The sequence below is a fragment of the Chlorocebus sabaeus genome, chromosome 20 (genome assembly GCF_047675955.1).
Source record: "Chlorocebus sabaeus isolate Y175 chromosome 20, mChlSab1.0.hap1, whole genome shotgun sequence".
In the NCBI taxonomy this organism is placed as follows: Eukaryota; Metazoa; Chordata; class Mammalia; order Primates; family Cercopithecidae; genus Chlorocebus; species Chlorocebus sabaeus.
This window is the reverse complement of record NC_132923.1, coordinates 42,673,481-42,692,914: the sequence shown is the minus strand read 5'-3', so window position 1 is coordinate 42,692,914 and position 19,434 is coordinate 42,673,481. Positions and strand designations below refer to the sequence as shown.

Genomic DNA, 19,434 nt, shown 5'->3' with positions numbered 1-19,434 from the left:
AAGGGCTGTTGAATTTTGTTGAAGGCCTTTTCTGCATCTATTGAGATAATCATGTGGTTTTTGTCTTTGGTTCTGTTTATGTGATGGATTACATTTATTGATTTGCATATGTTGAACCAGCCTTGCATCCCAGGGATGAAGCCCACTTGATTGTGGTGGATAAGCTTTTTGATGTGCTGCTGGATTCGGTTTGCCAGTATTTTACTGAGGATTTTTGCATCTATGTTCATCAGGGATATTGTCTAAAATTCTCTTTTTTTGTTGTGTCTATGCCAGGCTTTGGTATCAGGATGATGCTGGCCTCGTAAAATGAGTTAGGGAGTATTTCCTCTTTTTCTCTTGATTGGAATGGTTTCAGAAGGAATGGTATCAGCTCCTCTTTGTACCTCTGGTAGAATTCGGCTGTGAATCTGTCTGGTCTTGGACTTTTTTTGGTCAGTAGGCTATTAATGATTGCCTCAATTTCAGAGCCTGTTATTGGTCTATTCAGGGATTCAGTTTCTTCCTGGTTTAGTCTTGGGAAGGCGTATGTGTCCAGGAATTTATCCATTTCTTCTAGATTTTCTAGTGTATTTGCGTAGAGTTGTTTATAGTATTCTCTGATGATAGTTTGTATTTCTGTGGGATCGGTGGTGATATCCCCTTTATCATTTTTTATTGCGTCTATTTGATTCTTCTCTCTTTTCTTCTTTGTTAGTCTTGCTAGTGGTGTACCTATTTTGTTGATCTTTTCAAAAAAACAGCTCCTGGATTCATTGATTTTTTTGAAGGGTTTTTTGTGTCTCTATCTCCTTCAATTCTGCTCTGACCTTAGTTATTTCTTGCCTTCTGCTAGCTTTTGAATTTGCTCTTGCTTCTCTAGTTCTTTAATTGTGATGTTAGGGTGTCGATTTTAGATCTTTCCTGCTTTCTCTAGTAGGTATTTAGTGCTATACATTTCCCTCTACACACTGCTTTAAATGTGTCCCAGAGATTCTGGTACGTTGTGTCTTTGTTCTCACTGGTTTCAAAGAACATCTTTATTTCTGCCTTCATTTCATTATTTACCCAGTAGTCATTCAGGAGCAGATTGTTCAGTTTCCATGTAGTTATGGGATTTTGAGTGAGTTTCTGAATCCTGAGTTCTAATTTGATTGCACTGTGGTCTGAGAGAGAGTTTGTTGTGATTTCTGTTCTTTTACATTTGCTGAGGAGTGCTTTACTTCCAACTATGTGGTCAATTTTGGAATAAGTGCGATGTCATGCTGAGAAAAATGTATATTCTGTTGATTTGGGGTGGAGAGTTCTGTAGATGTCTATTAGGTCTGCTTGGTGCAGAGCTGAGTTCAATTCCTGGATACCCTTGTTAACTTTCTGTCTCATTGATCTGTCTAATGTTGACAGTGGGGTGTTAAAGTCTCCCATTATTATTTTTTTTCCACCAGTTGTCAAATGATCCTTTATTGAAATATTTTCCTTTGTGCTTAACTGGCTGGGCATTCCACAGCACCACTGTTGATGTCATTCTATGATGTCATGAGGGTGGTGGCCATCAACATTACAGCCCACAGACTGGGCAGTCCCCAGGATCTCTTTAATGGTTCCAGAGAGTTCTCTGGCTAAGGATCGGTGCTGCATCTGTCGAGCAATGTTGACAATCTCATCAAAAGTGATATTCCCACTGTGTTTAATGTTTTTCTGTTTCTTTCTGTCTCTTTGGGATTCCTTGAGGGCTTTGATGATCAGGACAGAGGCAGAAAGCACCACCTCAATCTTGGCCTGTCTGTTCTGAATGGTCAGTTTCACTATAATCCTCAGGCCCTTCCAGTCACTCGTTGCCTTGGCAATGTCATCACCAACATTTTTTGGAGACAGACCCAGGGGGCCGATTGTGGGACCAGTGCAGAAGTGGCACCGACTTCATCTCCGGTGCCCCTCAGGTTTATGACTTCGATCTCGCTGGGGTCGAACTTCAGTGGCATGGTGGAGGCAGCTGGTGTCGGATGAACCCGGATTCAGAACGACCGAAGAAAGTTGCACCTTGGCCTCCTCTGAGCCGAAAGCTGAGAGAAAGTCTCCTATTATTGTGTGGGAGTCTAAGTATCTTTGTAGGTCTCTGAGTATTTGCTTTATGAATCTGGGTGCTCCTGTATTGGGTGCATATATATTTAGGATAGTTAGCTCTTCTTGTTGAATTGATCCCTTTGCCATTATGTAATGGCCTTCTTTGTCTCTTTTGATCTTTGTTGGTTTAAAGTCTGTTTTATCAGAGACCAGGATTGTAACCCCTGCCTTTTTTTTTTTTTTTTTTTTGCTTTCCATTTGCTTGGTAGATCTTCCTCCACCCCTTTATTTTGAGCCTATATGTGTCTTTGCACATGAGATGGGTCTCCTGAATACAGCACACTGATGGGTCTTGGCGCTTTATCCAATTTGCCAGTATATGTCTTTTAATTGGGATATTTAGCCCATTTACATTTAAGGTTAGTATTGTTATGTGTGAATTTGATCCTGTCATCATGATGTTAGCTGGGTATTTTGCCTGTTACTTGATGCAGTTTCTTCCTAGCATCGATGGTCTTTACAATTTGGCATGTTTTTGCGGTGGCTTGTACTGGTTGTTCCTTTCCCTGTTTAGTGCTTCCTTCAGGAGCTCTTGTAAGGCAGGCCTGGTGGTGACAGAATCTCTCAGTATTTGCTTGTCTGTAAAGGATTTTATTTCTCCTTCACTTATGAAGCTTAGTTTGACTGGATATGAAATTCTGGGTTGAAAATTCTTTTTTTTGAGAATGTTGAATATTGGCCCTCACTCTCTTCTGGCTTGTAGATTTTCTGCCGAGAGGCCCATCATTAGTCTGATGGGCTTCCCATTGTGGGTAACACAAACTTTCTCTCTGGCTGCCCTAAACATTTTTTCCTTCATTTCAACCTTGGTGAATCTGACAATTAGGTGTCTTGGGGTTGATCTTCTCAAGGAGTATCTTTGCAGTGTTCTGTGTATTTCCTGAATTTGAATGTTGGCCTGCCTTGCTCGGTTGGGGAAGTTCTCCTGGATAATATCCTGAAGAGTGTTTTCCAGCTTGGTTCCATTCTCCCCGTCACTTTCAGGTACACCAATCAAATGTAGATTTGGTCTTTTCACATAGTCCGATATTTCATAGAGGCTTTGTTCATTTCTTTTTACTCTTTTTTCTCTTAACTTCTCTTTTCCCTTCATTTCATTCATTTGATCTTCAATCACTGATACCCTTTCTTCCAGTTGATTGAATCGACTATTGAAGCTTGTACATGTGTCACGTCATTCTCGTGCCGTGGTTTTCAGCTGCATCAGGTCATTTAGGAAAGTCTTCTCTACACTGTTTATTCTAGTTAGCCATTCATCTAATCTTTTTTCAAGGTTTTTAGCTTCCTTGCGATGGGATTCAAACATCCTCCTTTAGCTCAGAGAAGTTTATTACTGACCTTCTGAAGCCTACTTCTGTCAACTCATCGAAGTCATTCTCCATCCAGCTTTGTTCCGTTACTGGCGAGGAGCTGCGATCCTTTGGAGGCAAAGTGGTGCTCTGGTTTTTAGAATTTTCAGCTTTTCTGCTCTGGTTTCTCCCCATCTTTGTAGTTTTATCTAACTTTGGTCTTTGATGCTAGTGACCTACAGATGTGGTTTTGGTATGGATGTCCTTTATGTTGATGTTGATGCTATTCCTTTCTGTTTGTTTGTTTTCCTTCTAAGAGTCAGGTCCCTCAGCTGCAGGTCTGTTGGAGTTTGCTGGAGGTCCACTCCAGACACTGGTTGCCTGGGTATCACCAGCGGAGACTGCAGAACAGCAAATATTGCAGAACAGAAAATATTGCTGCCTTATCCTTCCTCTGGAAGCTTCGTCTCAGAGGGGCACCCGGCTGTGAGGTGTCAGTCAGTCCCTCCTGGGAGGTGTCTCCCAGTTAGGCTACATGGGGGTCAGGGACCCACTTGAGGAGACAGTCTATCCATTCTCAGAGCTCAAACACTGTGCCGGGAGAACCACTGTTCTCTTCAGAGCTATCAGACAGGAACATTTAAGTCTGCAGAAGTTTCTGCAGCCTTTTGTTCAGCTATGCCCTGCCCCCAGAGGTGGAGTCTACAGAGGCAGGCAGGGCAGGCCTCGTTGAGCTGTGGTGGGCTCCACCCAGTTGGAACTTCCAGTCCGCTTTGTTTACCTACTCACGCCTCAGCAATGGCAGACAACCCCCCACCGGCAGCCAGGCTGCCTCCTCTCAGTTAGATCTTGGACTGCTGAGCTAGCAGTGAGCAAGGCTCTGTGGGTGGGCGTGGGACCTGCTGAGCCAGGCACAGGATATAATCTCCTGGTATGCTGTTTGCTAAGACCATTGGAAAAGCACAGTATTAAGGTGGGAGTGTCCCAATTTTCCCAGTACTATCATGGCTTCCTTTGGCTAGGAAAGGGAAATCCACTGATCCCTTGCACTTCCGGGGTGAGGTGATGCCCCGCCCTGCTTCGGCTTGCCCTCCTTGGGAACCGGTCCCAATGAGATGAACCAGGTACCTCAGTTGGAAATGCAGAAATCACCCATCTTCTGTGTTGATCACGCTGTGAGCTGCAGACTGGAGCTGTTCCTATTCAGCCATCTTTGCTTGTGCTGCTTTAATTAATGTGTACATTTGATTCATATGCTGAATTTGCTGTGGCATCATTTCTTGATTGTATATTATCTGATAGCATGCAATCAATACTTGATTAAAGCTTAGAGTTTACATCTGCTAAACTATTAGACTTGCCTCTATGCCGGGAATTTATATAACATATTGGCCAAGAGTGTTGGTGCTGACATCAACCGGTGTTGGCTTACCAACCTCAGTTTTACCAGGCACCAGCTCTTTTATCTTACCCAAGTCTCTCTGTCTTTCAGTTTCTCTAAACCAGCAAGAGGATAGTTTGAACCATATGAAACTGCTCATAATTGACCTTTTTGTTTGTTTGTTTTGCTTTTTTGAGACGGAGTCTTGCTCTGTTGCCTAGGCTGGAGTACAGTGGTGCAATCTTGGCTCACTGCAAGCTCCACCTCCGGGGTTCATGCCGTTCTCCTGCCTCAGCCTCCAGAGTAGCTGGGACTACAGGCGCCTGCCACCGCACCTGGCTAATTTTTTTTTTGTATTTTTAGTAGAGATGGGTTTTCTCAGACTGTGTTAGCCAGGATGGTCTTCATCTCCTGACCTCGTGATCCACCCACCTTGGCCTCCCAAAGTGCTGGGATTACAGGCATGAGTCACCGTGCCCAGCGATAACTGACCATTTTTAACTGACAGAAATGGAAAGTCCCCATGGTTCCACCAAACAGAATACTTACCACATTGGGCAGGTGTGAGGAGTTAATGAAGAGGCATGAAAAGCCCTTAGTAAATGTCCAGTAAGTGACAGCTCCTATTATTAATGCCTCTACTGTTTCCCCATTACAATCCAGTTCTCACAACATTGGTAAATTTATAACATGAATTCACAGCAGACATCGTGTTATGTTTCTAAGATTTGCATATGTAAACTCATTTGCTCTTTGCAACAACTCAGTTAAGTAGTTTGTTGAAAATCTCAGTAATTAGTATTGTGGCCATGATCAAAACCTAGATCCTTCAACTTCAAATTCTTTACTCTTCCATACTATAGATAATTTAAATTCTTGAATGTGCTTATACATGATTTATATGTTTTTAATGCCTGTACAGCTTTAATTTACTACATATTGTACTTAATGATACCCTTGCCATAACACCACAGTTCTCAGGGAGGGAAATTTCATCTTCTAAACTTATTTTGGGGGAAAAACCAGGGAATGTAAATCAGAAATTGATTATATAGTCACTTTTAGGAAGTTATTTTTCTCCTGTCTAGAAAAGAGAAATAATATTGATAACATTTCTATCTTTGGGAATACATTTTTGTTTTCAGGTGCTTTAAAGTGCTTCTACAAGTGCTGTATAAATGCAGTGTCACTAACATTGACTGCTTTTTTTTTTTTTTTTCATTCTTGACATTTACAGATCTGATATTCAACTGTTTGTTTTCCTTTAAAAAACCACTCTTCCAGGCCAGGTGCCATGGCTCACACCTGTAACCTCAGCATTTTGGGGAGGCTGAGGTGTGAGGATCGCTTGAGTCCAGGAGTTCAAGACCAGCTTGGGCAATAAGGGAGACCCCATCTCTACAAAAAATTTAAACATTAGCCAAACGTTGTGGCACGTGTCTGTCATCCCAGTTATTTGGGATGCTGAGGTGGGAGGATCACTTGAGCCTGTGAGACAGAGGTTGCAGTGAGCTGTGATTGTGCCACTGCACTCCATCCTGGGGGACAGAGCGAGACCCTGTCTCGAAAAAATAAAAACAAAACAAACCAGTGTCCTTGTGTGTCCCGTAATACCCTACATCAGTTTCCCTGATGTATTTGATCACAGAACCCTTTTGAAATTATAATGTACTGCTGGAAGCCCAACAGGAGCTCACAAGCTTTAAGTGTTTATAACAAAGCATATAGCAAAAAAAAAAAAAGTCTCACAGATGAATTAATTGCTGTAGGAAGTAATCACATTTTTATTCATAGTTTTTTTGCTTTATCAAGACAAACAAAATGAATTAAAATTAATTTCACTTTATTAAGAGACCACTTGGTGCATTTTATTCTTAATAAGGTAAAATGGATTTAAAATCTCAAGTTTTAATTCCTGGAATTAGTGTAACTGCTACATTTATGTTGCCATATTCAGAAGCCACTAAATGGATCCCGGCCCCTCTAGAGGTGAAGGTTTTTTTTTTTTTTTTTTTTTTTTTTTTTTTTTTGAGACAGAGTCTCACTGTGTTGCTCAGGCTGGAATGCAGTGGCGCAATCTCGGCTCACTGCAACCTACGTGTCCCAGGTTCAAGCAATTCTCCAGCCTCCCAAGTAGCTGGGACTACAGGCGTGCACCACCACTTCTGGCTAATTTTTTTATATTTTTAGTAGAGATGGGGTTTCACCATGTTGGCCAAGCTGGTTTTGAACTCAAGTGATCTGCCCACCTCAGCCTCCCAAAGTGCTAGGATTACAGGCATGAGCCACCGCGCCCAGCTGAAGGTTCCTTTTTTTTTTTTTTTTTTGAGGCGGAGTCTCGCTATGTCTCCCAGGCTGGACTGCAGTGGCACGACCTAGGTTCACTGCAAGCTCCGCCTCCCGGGTTCACGCCATTCTCCTGCCTCAGCCTCCCGAGTAGCTGGGACTACAGGCGCCTGCCACCTCGCCCGGCCAATTTTTTGTATTTTTAGTAGAGATTGGGTTTCACCGTGTTACCCAGGATGGTCTCAATCTCCCGACCTCGTGATCCGCCCACCTCGGCCTCCCAAAGTGCTGGGATTACAAGCGTGAGCCACCTCGCCCGGCCTGAAGGTTCTTTTTTTAAAAGGACTTCCTAGGATTTTTCTGAAACCTAAATCCCTTGAAAATAATACAGCTGTCATGACCGGTTACCATCTTAAGGATTTGGAGGAACAGAACCATGATTTGGAATAGAACATGAACAAGTGCAAAGGAGTGGAAATTGCCACAGTTTGTTCTGAAGACTGGATAGAGCGGCACCTTTCTGGAGCAGTGGCACCCCTTAAAGGTGAAAGGAACGTGTGTGTGGCAACAGAGGACCATTATCAAGAAGACCTTTTTGGGTTTGGTCTGAGAGGCGCTGGTAAACCTCTTAAGCTTGAGTAAGGTAGAGTCTTGACTCAAAGTAATCCATTGGCAAAAAAACTCCACACCCCTATGTTTTAAATTGCTATTCATTTACTCAATAGATATTTCTCCAGTGTCTAATACTTAAGGTACTGAGCTAGGCACTGCAAATTCATAGTGAGCAAACACATTGTTCCTGTTCTTATACAGTCTAGTGGTAGAGGAAGATTTTAATCATATAATTACAATAAATGTAAAATTACACTGTGGTGGTTATTATGAAGAAGGAGTACAAATATAATAAATCAGCAAGTAGTATGTAAAATTGCAGTGAAGAATGACTGAATGCTAAGAGACCAGTGAGAAGACTCTAGTTAGTGAGAACATGACCCACACTGAATGCAGGCTGTGAATATGAATCAGGACAGAGCCTAGGTGCCTTTGTTTTGCCCTAGTTAGTGGGAAGGAGGGAATCAGGTTACCATGATGGAATCACAAAGTGGGAAGATTTACTTAGACAAAGCAAAATAGTTTGTTTTCTCAATAGGGAGCCATGGGAGAATGTCCCAGTGGGAATATCAGGGTTGGGGTTGAGCAATAAAATTTGTTAAAATTCTCATATGTTCAAGTACAATAGAAATCATTCCATTGATAATATGAATTCCAAATATCCAATACTGTTATGCAAGATTGCCTGGATGGCTGCTGTATCTGCATCTGTTTGGCTGTGTCATCGTCATCATCTGCTAAGTAAAAATGATGTAATTCCTACTCCTTCTCATCTGCTGATGGAAGAGGTTTTTGGCAGTAACTAAAATTTGTATAGTGATGAAAAATACAAGTAGATATTTAAAGAATCAATTAATATTTGGGTCTAAATGTATATATCACATTGAAAATTCTTTTTTTTTTGAGATGGAATCTCATTCTGTTGCTTGGGCTGGAGTGCAGTGGCTCGATCTTGGCTCACTGCAACCTCCACCTCCCGAGTTTGAGAGATTCTCTTGCCTCAGCCTCCCAAGTAGCTGGGACTACAGGCATGCACCACCATGCCTGGCTGATTTTTGTATCTTTAGTAGAGATGGGGTTTCACCATGTTGACCAGGCTGGTTTTGAACTCCTGACCTCAGGTGATCCGCCCGCCTTGGCCTCCCAAAATGCTGGGATTACAGTTCGTGAGCCACCACACCCGGCCCACATTGAAAATTCTATGATTGGCCGGGTGCGGTGGCTCACGCCTGTAATCCCAGCACTTTGGGAGGCCAAGACGGGCAGATCACAAGGTCAGGAGATCGAGACCATCCTGGCTAACATGGTGAAACCCCGTCTACTAAAAAATACGAAAAACTAGCCAGGCAAGGTGGCGGGTGCCTGTAGTCCCAGCTACTCGGGAGGCTGAGGCAGGAGAATGGCGTAAACCCAGGAGGCGGAGCTTGCAATGAGCCGGGATCACACCACTGCACTCCAGCCTGGGCGATAGAGTGAGACTCCATCTCAAAAAAAAAAAAAAAAAAATACTAGGTTGACCATGTGATGAAGGGTGCTACTAGTACAGATATCATTCAGAAGTAATGTAACTTGGGGATGAGTGTCTTTTTTTTTTTTTTTTTTTAAGAAAATCACAACCAGGTGCAGTGACTCATACCTGTAAGTGAGCACTTTGGAAGGCTAAGGCAGGAGGATCACTTGAGCCCAGGAGTTGGAGACTAGCCTGGGCAACATAGTGAGACCTCCTCTCTACAAAATTTTTTTAAAAAGACAATCATGTTATTTCAACTAACTCACAAACAATAACACCACAATGGCAGGTTTAAGGAGGCCACACAAACATTTGCCCAGCCCGAGATTCTATACCATCTCAGTGAACTTGTATACAGTAAGAACACTCTTTTCCATTGCAATTCTGAAGCAAGGAAGCTATTAATGAAAGAGAAGTTTAACTGATGGTTTTACACTTTATACTTTATTGTCAACTATATTTTTCATGCTAAATTAACTTGGTCAGGTGAGCCAATTTTTCATTTCTTCAATCTGAATTTTTTGACTAGGCTAATTCATCTGCAAGTCTGCACTGTTTCAACACCTTACTGAAACCCTCCTCATAGAGCTTTATGTCACTCTGATTCTGGGCACACTCCAAAAACTGTTTATCTCATAGAAGCAAGGGCCAAACTGCTGCTGCTGTTGCTGCTGCTGTGCCAGCTGGGTTTCTGAGGGCCCTACTTAGAGACATTAGGCTTTGACGGCTCAGCATTACTTACCACCCTTCTGAAGCTCCCAGTGATGACCTGACCCAGTGTGTGCCTGACAGCCATGCCAGCTGCAGCAGTTGTCATTTGGATCATCAGACCTGGCGGTGGGGTACAGCAGCAGGTGAGCCAACTACAGATGGTGGGGCTGCTGCTAGTGCTGGCCTGGGTGCACTTCTCATCAGGGGTACCTGCTAGAGATGCCCAGCTGGCCCAGGCAACCATGAGGAAGGTGCTTTGGCTTCTGTAAGCATTGTAGGTGTGTGGTAACTTCACCTCTAGAAGTGTGGACCTCTGTCTGACTGTCAGTTTTAAGATTTGAATAGTCATCCAATGTCAGTTTGAAATAGTTATTTCTTGGCCTGAATAGATAAATATTAGGATTGGAATTAGGCTCGTAGCAAAAGCATATGAAATAGTTTTCTTGAAGTGAGGATAAGAGGTATCTTAGGAAATGTTAGTAATTAAGATGGTAAGTGAAATTATGACAGAAGAAGAGAATAAATTTATTGCTTTTATTTGGAGTTACACTCATTTTTTTTTAGCTCCTAACACCAGTGCACTACTTCCATGCTTTAAAAATTGAAAAACAATATTATTCTACATGGAGGCATGAGTTAGTAATTTTTGCATACTTTCTGAGTAAATAAGGAGTTTTAGGCTTCTGTTATTTTAGTCACAATATAATGTTTTGTTTAACGATATTTACAATATATGGGTACTAGAATAATTTGGGGGTTGTGATAGGAGTGATAGGAGAAGAAATACATAAGTATTAGAATATTTTTCTCATGTGAATGATGGTTTAATGGTTTTTGTTTTGTTTTGTTTGTTTTTTTGAGGAGTCTCTCTGTGACGCCCAGGCTGGAGTGCAATGATGCAATCTCGACTCACTGCAACCTCCGCCTCCTGGGCTCAAGCGATTCTCCTGCCTCAGCCTCCTGAATAGCTGGGATTACAGGCGTTTGCCACCACACCTGGCTGATTTTTGTATTTTTTAGTAGACACAGTGTTTCATCGTGTTGGCCAGGCTGGTCTGGAACTCCTGACCTCAGGTGATCCACTTGCCTTGGCCTCCCACAGTGCTGGGATTACAGGCATGAGCCACCGTGCCTGGCTGGCTTAATGTTATTAATGTGGTGTGTATATTTTCCTCATCGTATGATGTTTAATACGTAGAGTGAATATAGGGCTGTAATTAGTATATTAAGTCCTATTAGGATAGTGGTAAAACTAGATCACAAAAATAATGCTATAACCACAAGTAATTTTCCAATTAGGTTCATAGTGGTGGTAGGGCTAGATAAGTTAGCTAGCCAGTACTCATGTTGTATTAAAGGAAGTAATATGTGTAGTTTGAGAGCTAATAGTATAGTTCAACTGTGGATTCCTTCATAGATTGAGTTTTTGAGGCATAGCAACACTGACGACATGAGGCCATGGACAATTATCAGGGCTGTGGCTCCTGTAACACTTCATGGCATTAGAATAAAAATGACTAGTTTTACTAGTGCTACAAGACTTATGGATGAATAGGCAATAAGTGATTTTAAGTCTTGTTTGGTGTAAACAAATAGAGCTGTTACAATAGTTCCTCCTAGGGATAATATAAGAAATGAATAGGTTAAGTATTCTGTTAGTGGATTTAAAATTGTAAAATTTCATTTTATACTATAGCCTCCTAGTTTTAGTAATTGACTGCAACTGGGGCTTCTACATGCGCTTTTGGTAGTCAGAGGTGGAGGAGGTAAAGGGGTATTTTTACTGGGAATGCTATTATGTATGCTAATCATGGGAGACATTAGATCAGGGTTTGGTCATGTTTGAATTCAATAGCGGTTCTTTAAGAATTTAGTGAGTCTGAGGAATTTTGGATATAGATTAATGCTATGAGTAGGGTTGAACAGCCAATCAGTGTGTAGGACAGGAAATAAAGTCTTGCATTGAATTGTTCTCTTCAGCTTCCTCATCAAGTGACAGTGATTAGAGTTGGGATTAGAGCTGCTGCAAAGAATAGAATTAGTTCTGTAGCAGTAAATGTCATTATTAAGAATATTTGTAGAAAAATTAATATTGGCCAGGCGTGGCGGCTCAAGCCTGTAAACCCAGCACCTTGGGATGCCTGAAGCTGGAGAATCGCTTGAGGAGTTAGAGACCAACCTCGGCAACATGGCAAAACCCTGTATCTACAAAAAATGCAAAACAGTAGCCAGCCGTGGTGGTGCACACCTGTGGTCTCAGCTGTTCAGGTGGCTGAGGTGGAAGGATCGCTCGGGCGGCGAAGGCTGCTGTGAGCTGTGATCACATCACTGCACTCTAGCCTGGGTGACAGAGTGAGACCCTGTTTCAAAAAAAAAAAAAAAAAATTAATACTGAGAAATATAGCTTTTTCATGTATCTGATTTTTTTTTGGGAGATGGTGTTGATTTGTTATACTTATTAGGGAAAGTAGTTAAGTTGGACTTGGATGGAGTGGGATAAGGTAAATATTTAAAATTATGGCCAGATGCAGTGGCATATATCTGTAAATTCCAGCCACGCAGGGGGCTGAGCTGAGAGGATAAGTTTGAGTCCAGCCTGGGCAACATAGTGAGGCTCTGTCTGAAACAAAACAAAACAAAACAAAAACAAAATTTATAATGAAACAAAAAATAAAAAATTATAATTTTACAATAAATAATCATAACATTATGCCTTCTAAACATAATAATGAAAATACGTGTGATTGGTATACTGAGAGCTGTATTAAGTATGCAATATAAGCTAGAATAATGTTAATATAAATGAAGGTATGTTGGTAATTATGAAATATAATTTAAGGAGTTGAAATTGTTTGTTTTAATTTAAACTAAAAACCATATTTAATTAATTCTAGTCCTTTTTGGATCCATTCATAAACTAGGCCTAAGGATAGGATAAGGATTAAAATTAGTGCCATAACGAGTATGAGTTTCGAGTTGTTTATTTGAGATACTCATGGTAATGGTAATTGGAAGGTGATTTCTAGATTGAATAATCAGAACACTATAGCTACTAAGAAAAATTGTATGGCAAATCATAGCTGGGAAGATGCTGTTGGATCAAATCTGCATTTGTATACCCTTGATTTTTCTGTATGGATATTTAATTGTGGTAATCAGAATGCAATGATGATAAGCAGTAATGCTAGTAATGTATTAGTTAATAAGGTTAATGTAAGATTGATTATTCTTATTCAGGTTGATACCAAAGCTAATTGATTGGAAGTCACTTGTGCTGATTAATACTAAAATAGGATCCTCATCAATAAATAGAGATGTATACAAATAGTCAGACTACGTTTACAAAATGTCACTCTCAGGCAGCAGCATCACATTTGAAAGGGTGATTAGATGTGAAATGAAATTGCAATTAGCTGAGCAATATAGGGAGACCTCGTCCCTACAAAAAATACAAAAATTAGCTGGCCACGATGGTCCACGGGGGGCTCATGTGGGAGGATCACTTGAGCCCCGGAGGTCAAGGCTGCAGTAAGCTGAGATCACGCCACTGCACTCCAACCTGGAAGACAGAGTGAGACTCTGTCTTAAAAAAAAGAAAAGGAATTGCGATTGACATAAGAAGCAAAGGATAAAAATGGTGACACCAATAATTACATTGATACAATAAAGAGAATCATTTTGTATTATAGGCCTTTTTGAACAATTAATATGTGGTGGCCTTGAAATGTGTTTTCTTTGACTGCATTTTGTTATCATTGATATACGTTTAATGTATCAGTTAGTACAACAAAGGATAGTAAAATAATTGAATTAAAGTGAAATCATATTACCAAATGCTATGAGCAGAACTGGGAAGTGATCAAGAGCTAGGGGCAATTGTATGGTAGATGTGGGTCTGGTGGGTGACTAAGCATTATCATCTAGGTAAAGCCTAACTAGAAGTGTGAAGATGTTAGCCTGAATTAGGGCAACCATAAATTCAGGAGTGATAAGTAATGAGAAATATAATTAAGGCTGTTGCCGGGCAAATGGATATTAGGATTAAGGTGGCTCCACCGATTAAGCATATGGTAGATGACCACTCTAATGTTGACTGTTAATTGTACTGCTAGGGCCGTGGGTTGAATAAAAAGGCTGATATTATAGTTTCAATAATTACTAGCATGGGGATAAGTGGAACAGGTGTTCCTTGTGGTAGGAAGTGAGCCATTAATAATGCTCTGTTTTGTGGTGAAAGCAGGTAATTACTGCTCCTACTGATAGTGGGATAGTTATACCTAGATTTTCTGATAATTGGGTGGCTGGTGGGAGTGAGTGGGGTAATAATCCTAGTAAATTTGTTTAACTGATAAATAAGTGAAATTAATATTAGAGATCAAATGTTATGTATGGTTATTTGTTTTAGTATGAGTTGCACAAATCATTGTTGAACAGAGACTAATAGATTATTGATTAGGTGATTGGGGGCAGGAAACATGATGTTTAGAAATGAAATTATTAGGATAACAATAGATAGTCCTATTATTGTAGGGGTAATGAAAGAAGTGAATAAATTTTTGTTCACTTTTTTTCTCAAGGTATCTGGTGTTTTGATGCTTTGATGTTCTTTGGTGATGGATTTAAAGAATTAATATAGTTCAAAATTTTTAATCGAGATAGAATATATAGTACTAGAAATATTGAAACAATAGTGATAAATCGGCAGGGCACAGTAGCTCATGCCTGTAATCCTAGCACTTTGGGAGACTGAGGCAGGAGGACCACTTCAGCTTAGGAGTTTGAGATCAGCCTGGGCAACATAGTGAGATGCCCATCTCTATAAAAAATTTAAAAACTAGCTAGGCATGGTGGCACACGCCTATAGTCCCAGCCACTCAGCTGACTGAAATGGGAGGATCTCTTGAGCCCAGGACGTTGAGGCTACAGTGAGTCCTGATTGTGCCACTGCTCTCTAGCCTGGGCAACAGAGAAAGACCCCGTCTAAAAAAGAAAAGAAAATAACTGATAAACCATGTTGATGTGTCTAATCATAGCGTTTCATTTTGAAGACATTAATACTTTCAGTCTTGAACTTAAAAGATTAAGGTTATTTAGCTTCACACAATGGCATTATAACAGATGATCAGTTTTCAAAGTGTTTTAGTGGAACTAATTCAAGTACAATAGGTATAAAGCTGTGATTTGATCCACAAATTTCTGAGCATTGTCCATAATACAGGTCTGGTTTTGTGGGTGTTAGGGTTGCTTGATTTAAACATCCTGAAATTGTATCTGTTTTTAGTCCTAATGATGGAACAGCTCACCAGTGTAGGATATTTTTAGAGAAGATTAGTATATGAGTTGATATTTCTATAGGCAGGACTACTCAATTATCAACATTGAGTAGTGGTACCTGTCCTGGTTTAGATTTGTTAGAGGGATTATGTAGGAATCAAAATTAGGTCTTTGTAATGTGTGTATTCATAACTTCAGTATCATTGATGGCCTATAGTTTTTATAGTTAGGAAGGAGTTACTAACTACATCCATTATGTATAGTAACAGGATTTGTAAAGATGATAAAGCAATTAGGATTAAAATAATAGTGGGTAAAATAGGCCATGTCAGCTGAGCACAGTGGCTCATGCTTGTAATCCCAGCACTTTGGGAGGCTGAGGTGGGTAGATCACCTGAGGTCAGGAGTTGAAGACCAGCCTGGTCAACATGGCAAAACCCCATCTCTACTAAAAATACAAAAATTAGCAGGTGCCTGAAATCCCAGCTACGTGGGAGGCTGAGACAGGAGAATCACTTGAACCTGGAGGTGGAGGTTGCAGTGAGCTGAGATTGCACTCCAGCCTGGGCAACCAAGAGTGAAACTCTGTCTCAAAAAAAAAAAAAAAAAAGAAAGAAAGAAAGAAAGAATAGTTCATATCGTGTCTACTTCTTAAACATCCATAGTACTTGTGTGGGATAGTTTAATTGTTAATAAAATAATGTAAAGAACTAAAGGGATAACTAAAAATATAATTATTAAAGCATGATCATGGAAATGCAAAACTTCTTCTGTAATAGGTAATGCTGCATCTTGAAGCCTAACTGGAATGGGTATGCCATAAGGATATAAAGCATTTTAACCTATAAGTTAGCTTCAACTAAGTTATTTAATATTTTTACTAATATCTCACTTGTTGAGAAAGGCCTAGTGGTTATGGGACTGGCTTGAAATTGGAAGCTAACTTCAACTAAGTTATTTGATATTTTTACTAACATCTCACTTGTTGAGAAAGTCCTATTGGTTATGGGACTGGCTTGAAATTGTTTATGTGATTTTGATTCCTTCCTTTCTTATCTTAAGCTTTTACATAAGCAGGCTCTTCAAATGCATGATATGGGGGTGGGCAGCCATAAGGTCATTCAAAGTCTGTAATGAAAGCACCACTACTGAGGCTTCTCATTTTGAAGTAAAGTCTTCTCCAATTATGAGAATTATTAATATTTTGTTAGTGAAATAGAGGAGCCTATTGATAAGATGATTTTTCATGTTGTATGTGCATCAGGATAATTAGAGTATTGTTATGGTATGCCTGATAAACCATAACAAGGAAATGTTGCAGAAAGTCAGGTTTATGCCCACAAATATAATTGTAAAATGAATTTTGTCTCAGATTAAGTTGAGTGTGTAACCTAAAAATTGTGAGAATCAGAGAACAAACCCTCCTGTCATCATGAAAACTTCTCCCGTTGATAGAACATAGTAGAAATGTGCTACAACATAATATGTGCTGCAAAGAATGATGTCTAGTGATGAGTTAACTAGTACAATTCTTATTAGGCCCTCAACTGTAAATAGAGAAATACAGCCTAAGGCTCAAAATACAGCTGGGGATTATTTAATATTACCTCCATGTAGTGTTGCTAGTCAACTAGATACTTTAACTCCTGTGGAAATAGTGATATGGTTTGGATTTGTGCCCCTACCCAAATCCCATGTTGAATTGTAATCCCCAGTGTTAGAATGGGCCTAGTGGGAGGTGATCGGATTATGGGAGTGGATCCTTCGTGAATGGTTTAGCACCATCCCTTTGATGCTATTCTTGTGATAGAGCTCTTATGAGACCTGGTTGTTGAAAAGTGTGCAGCACCTCCCACTTACCCTCTCTTCCTCCCGCTCTGGCTGTGTGAGGACGTGCCTGCTTTCCCTTTGCCTTCCATCATGATTGTAAGTTTCCTGAGGCCTCCCCAGAAGCTGAGCATAAGCTGCTATGCTTCTCGTACAGCCTGAGGAACTACAAGAAAAAAGAATAAGAAAATATGAACAAAGTCTCCAAGAAGTCTAGGATTATGTTAAATGACCAAACCTAAGGATAATCAGCATTCCCAAGGAAGAAGAGAAATCTAAAAGTCTGGAAAACATATTTGGGGGAATAATAAAGGAAAACTTGCCTGTCCTTGCTAGAGACCTAGACATCCAAATACAAGAAGCACAAAGAACACCTGGGAAATTGATCACAAAAAGATCATCGCCTAGGCACATTGTCATCAGGATAGCTAAAGTTAAGATGAAGGAAAGAATCTTAAGAACTGTGAGACGAAAGCACCGAGTAACCTATAAAGGAAAACCTATCAGATTAACAGCAGATTTCTCAGCAGAAACCCTACAATCTAGAAGAGATTGGGGCCCTATCTTCAGCCTTTTCAAACAAAACAATTATCAGCTAAGAATTTTGTATCCAGTGAAACTAAGCATCATCTATAAGGAAAGACATGGTCTTTTTCAGACAAACAAATACTGAGAGAATTCACCACTGCCAAGCCACCACTACGAGAACTGCTAAAAGGAACTCCAAATCTTGAAAGAAATCCTGGAAACACATCAAAACGAACTTCTTTAAATCATAAATGTCACAGGACCTAAAAGAAAAATACAATTTAAAAAGCAACAACAAAAACAGAAAACCAAGGTATGCAGGCAACAGATAGCACAATGGATGGAATGGTACCTCACATCTCAGTACTAACATTCAATGTAAACAGCCTAAATGCTGCACTTAAAAGACACAGAACTGCAGAATGGATAAGAATTCAACGTACTATCTGCTGCCTTCAAGAGACTCACCTAACACGTAAGGACTCACATAAACTTAAAGGTAAGGGGTGGAAAAAGGCATTTCATGCAAATGGACACCAAAAGCAAGCAGGAGTAGCTATTCTTACATCAGACAAAGCAAACTTTAAAGCAACAGCAGTTAAAAAAGATAAAGAGGGACATTATATAATGGTAAAAGGCCTTGACCAACAGGAAAATATCACAGTCCTAAACATATATGCACCTAACACTGGAGCTCCCAAATTTATGAAACAATTACTAATAGATGAGATAGACAGCAACACAATAAATGAGATAGACAGCAACACAATAATAGTGGGGGACTTCAATACTCCACTGACAGCACTAGACAGGTCATCAATTCAGAAAGTCAACAAAGAAACAATGGATTTAAACTATACCTTGGAACAAATGGACTTAAAGGATATATGTAGAACATTCCATCCAACAACTGCAGAATACACAATCTATTCAACAGTGCATGGAACATTCTCCAGGATAGACTATATGATAGGTCACAAAACGAGCCTCAATAAATTTAAGGAAATTGAAATTATATCAAGCACTCTGTCAGACCGCAGTGGAATAAAACTGGAAATCAACTCCAAAAGGAACCATCAAAACCATGCAAATGCATGGAAATTAATAACCTGCTCCTGAATGATCACTGGGTCAAAAGCAAAATCAAGATAGAAATTAAAACGTTCTTTGAACTGAATGACGATGGTGACACAACCAATCATAACCTCTGGGATACAGCAAAGGCAGTGCTAAGAGCAAAGTTCATAGCCCTAAATGCGTACATCAAAAAGACTGAAAAAGCACAAACTGACATTCTAAGGTCACACTTCAAGGAACTAGAGAAACAAGAACAAACCAAACCCAAACCCAGCAGAAGAAAGGAAAAAACCAAGATCAGAGCAGAACTAAATGAAATTGAAACCACAACAAAAAAATGCAAAAGATAAATGAAACAAAAAGCTGGTTCTTTGAAAAGAAAAATAAAATCGATAGACCATTAGCAAGATTAACCAAGAAAAAAGGAGAGAAAATACAAATAACCACAGTAAGAAATGAAACAGGAGATATTTCACCTAATACCACAGAAATACAAAAGATCATTCAGTGCTACTACGAGCACCTTTAAATGCATAAACTAGAAAACCTAGAAGAGATTGATAAATTCCTGGAAAAATACAGCCCTCCTAGGTTAAGTCAGGAAGATTTAGATACCCTGAACAGACCAATAACAAGCAGCGAGATTGAAATGGTAATTAAAAAACAATCAAAAAAAAAAAAAAAAAGTTCAAGGCTAGATGGATTCACAGCAGAATTCTACCAGATATTCAAAGAAGAATTGGTACCAATCCTATTGACAGTACTCCACAAGACAGAAAAAGAGGGAACCTTCCTTAATTCATTCTATGAAGCCAGCATTACCGTAACACCAAAAC

At 40.0% G+C, this 19,434-nt stretch overlaps 1 pseudogene; it reads right to left on the bottom strand.

Moving 5' to 3' along the window:
- Positions 1-575: 575 nt before the first annotated feature.
- On the bottom strand, positions 576-2,276 carry LOC140709491 (large ribosomal subunit protein uL11-like; annotated as a pseudogene).
- Between the last annotated feature and the right edge of the window lie 17,158 nt (positions 2,277-19,434).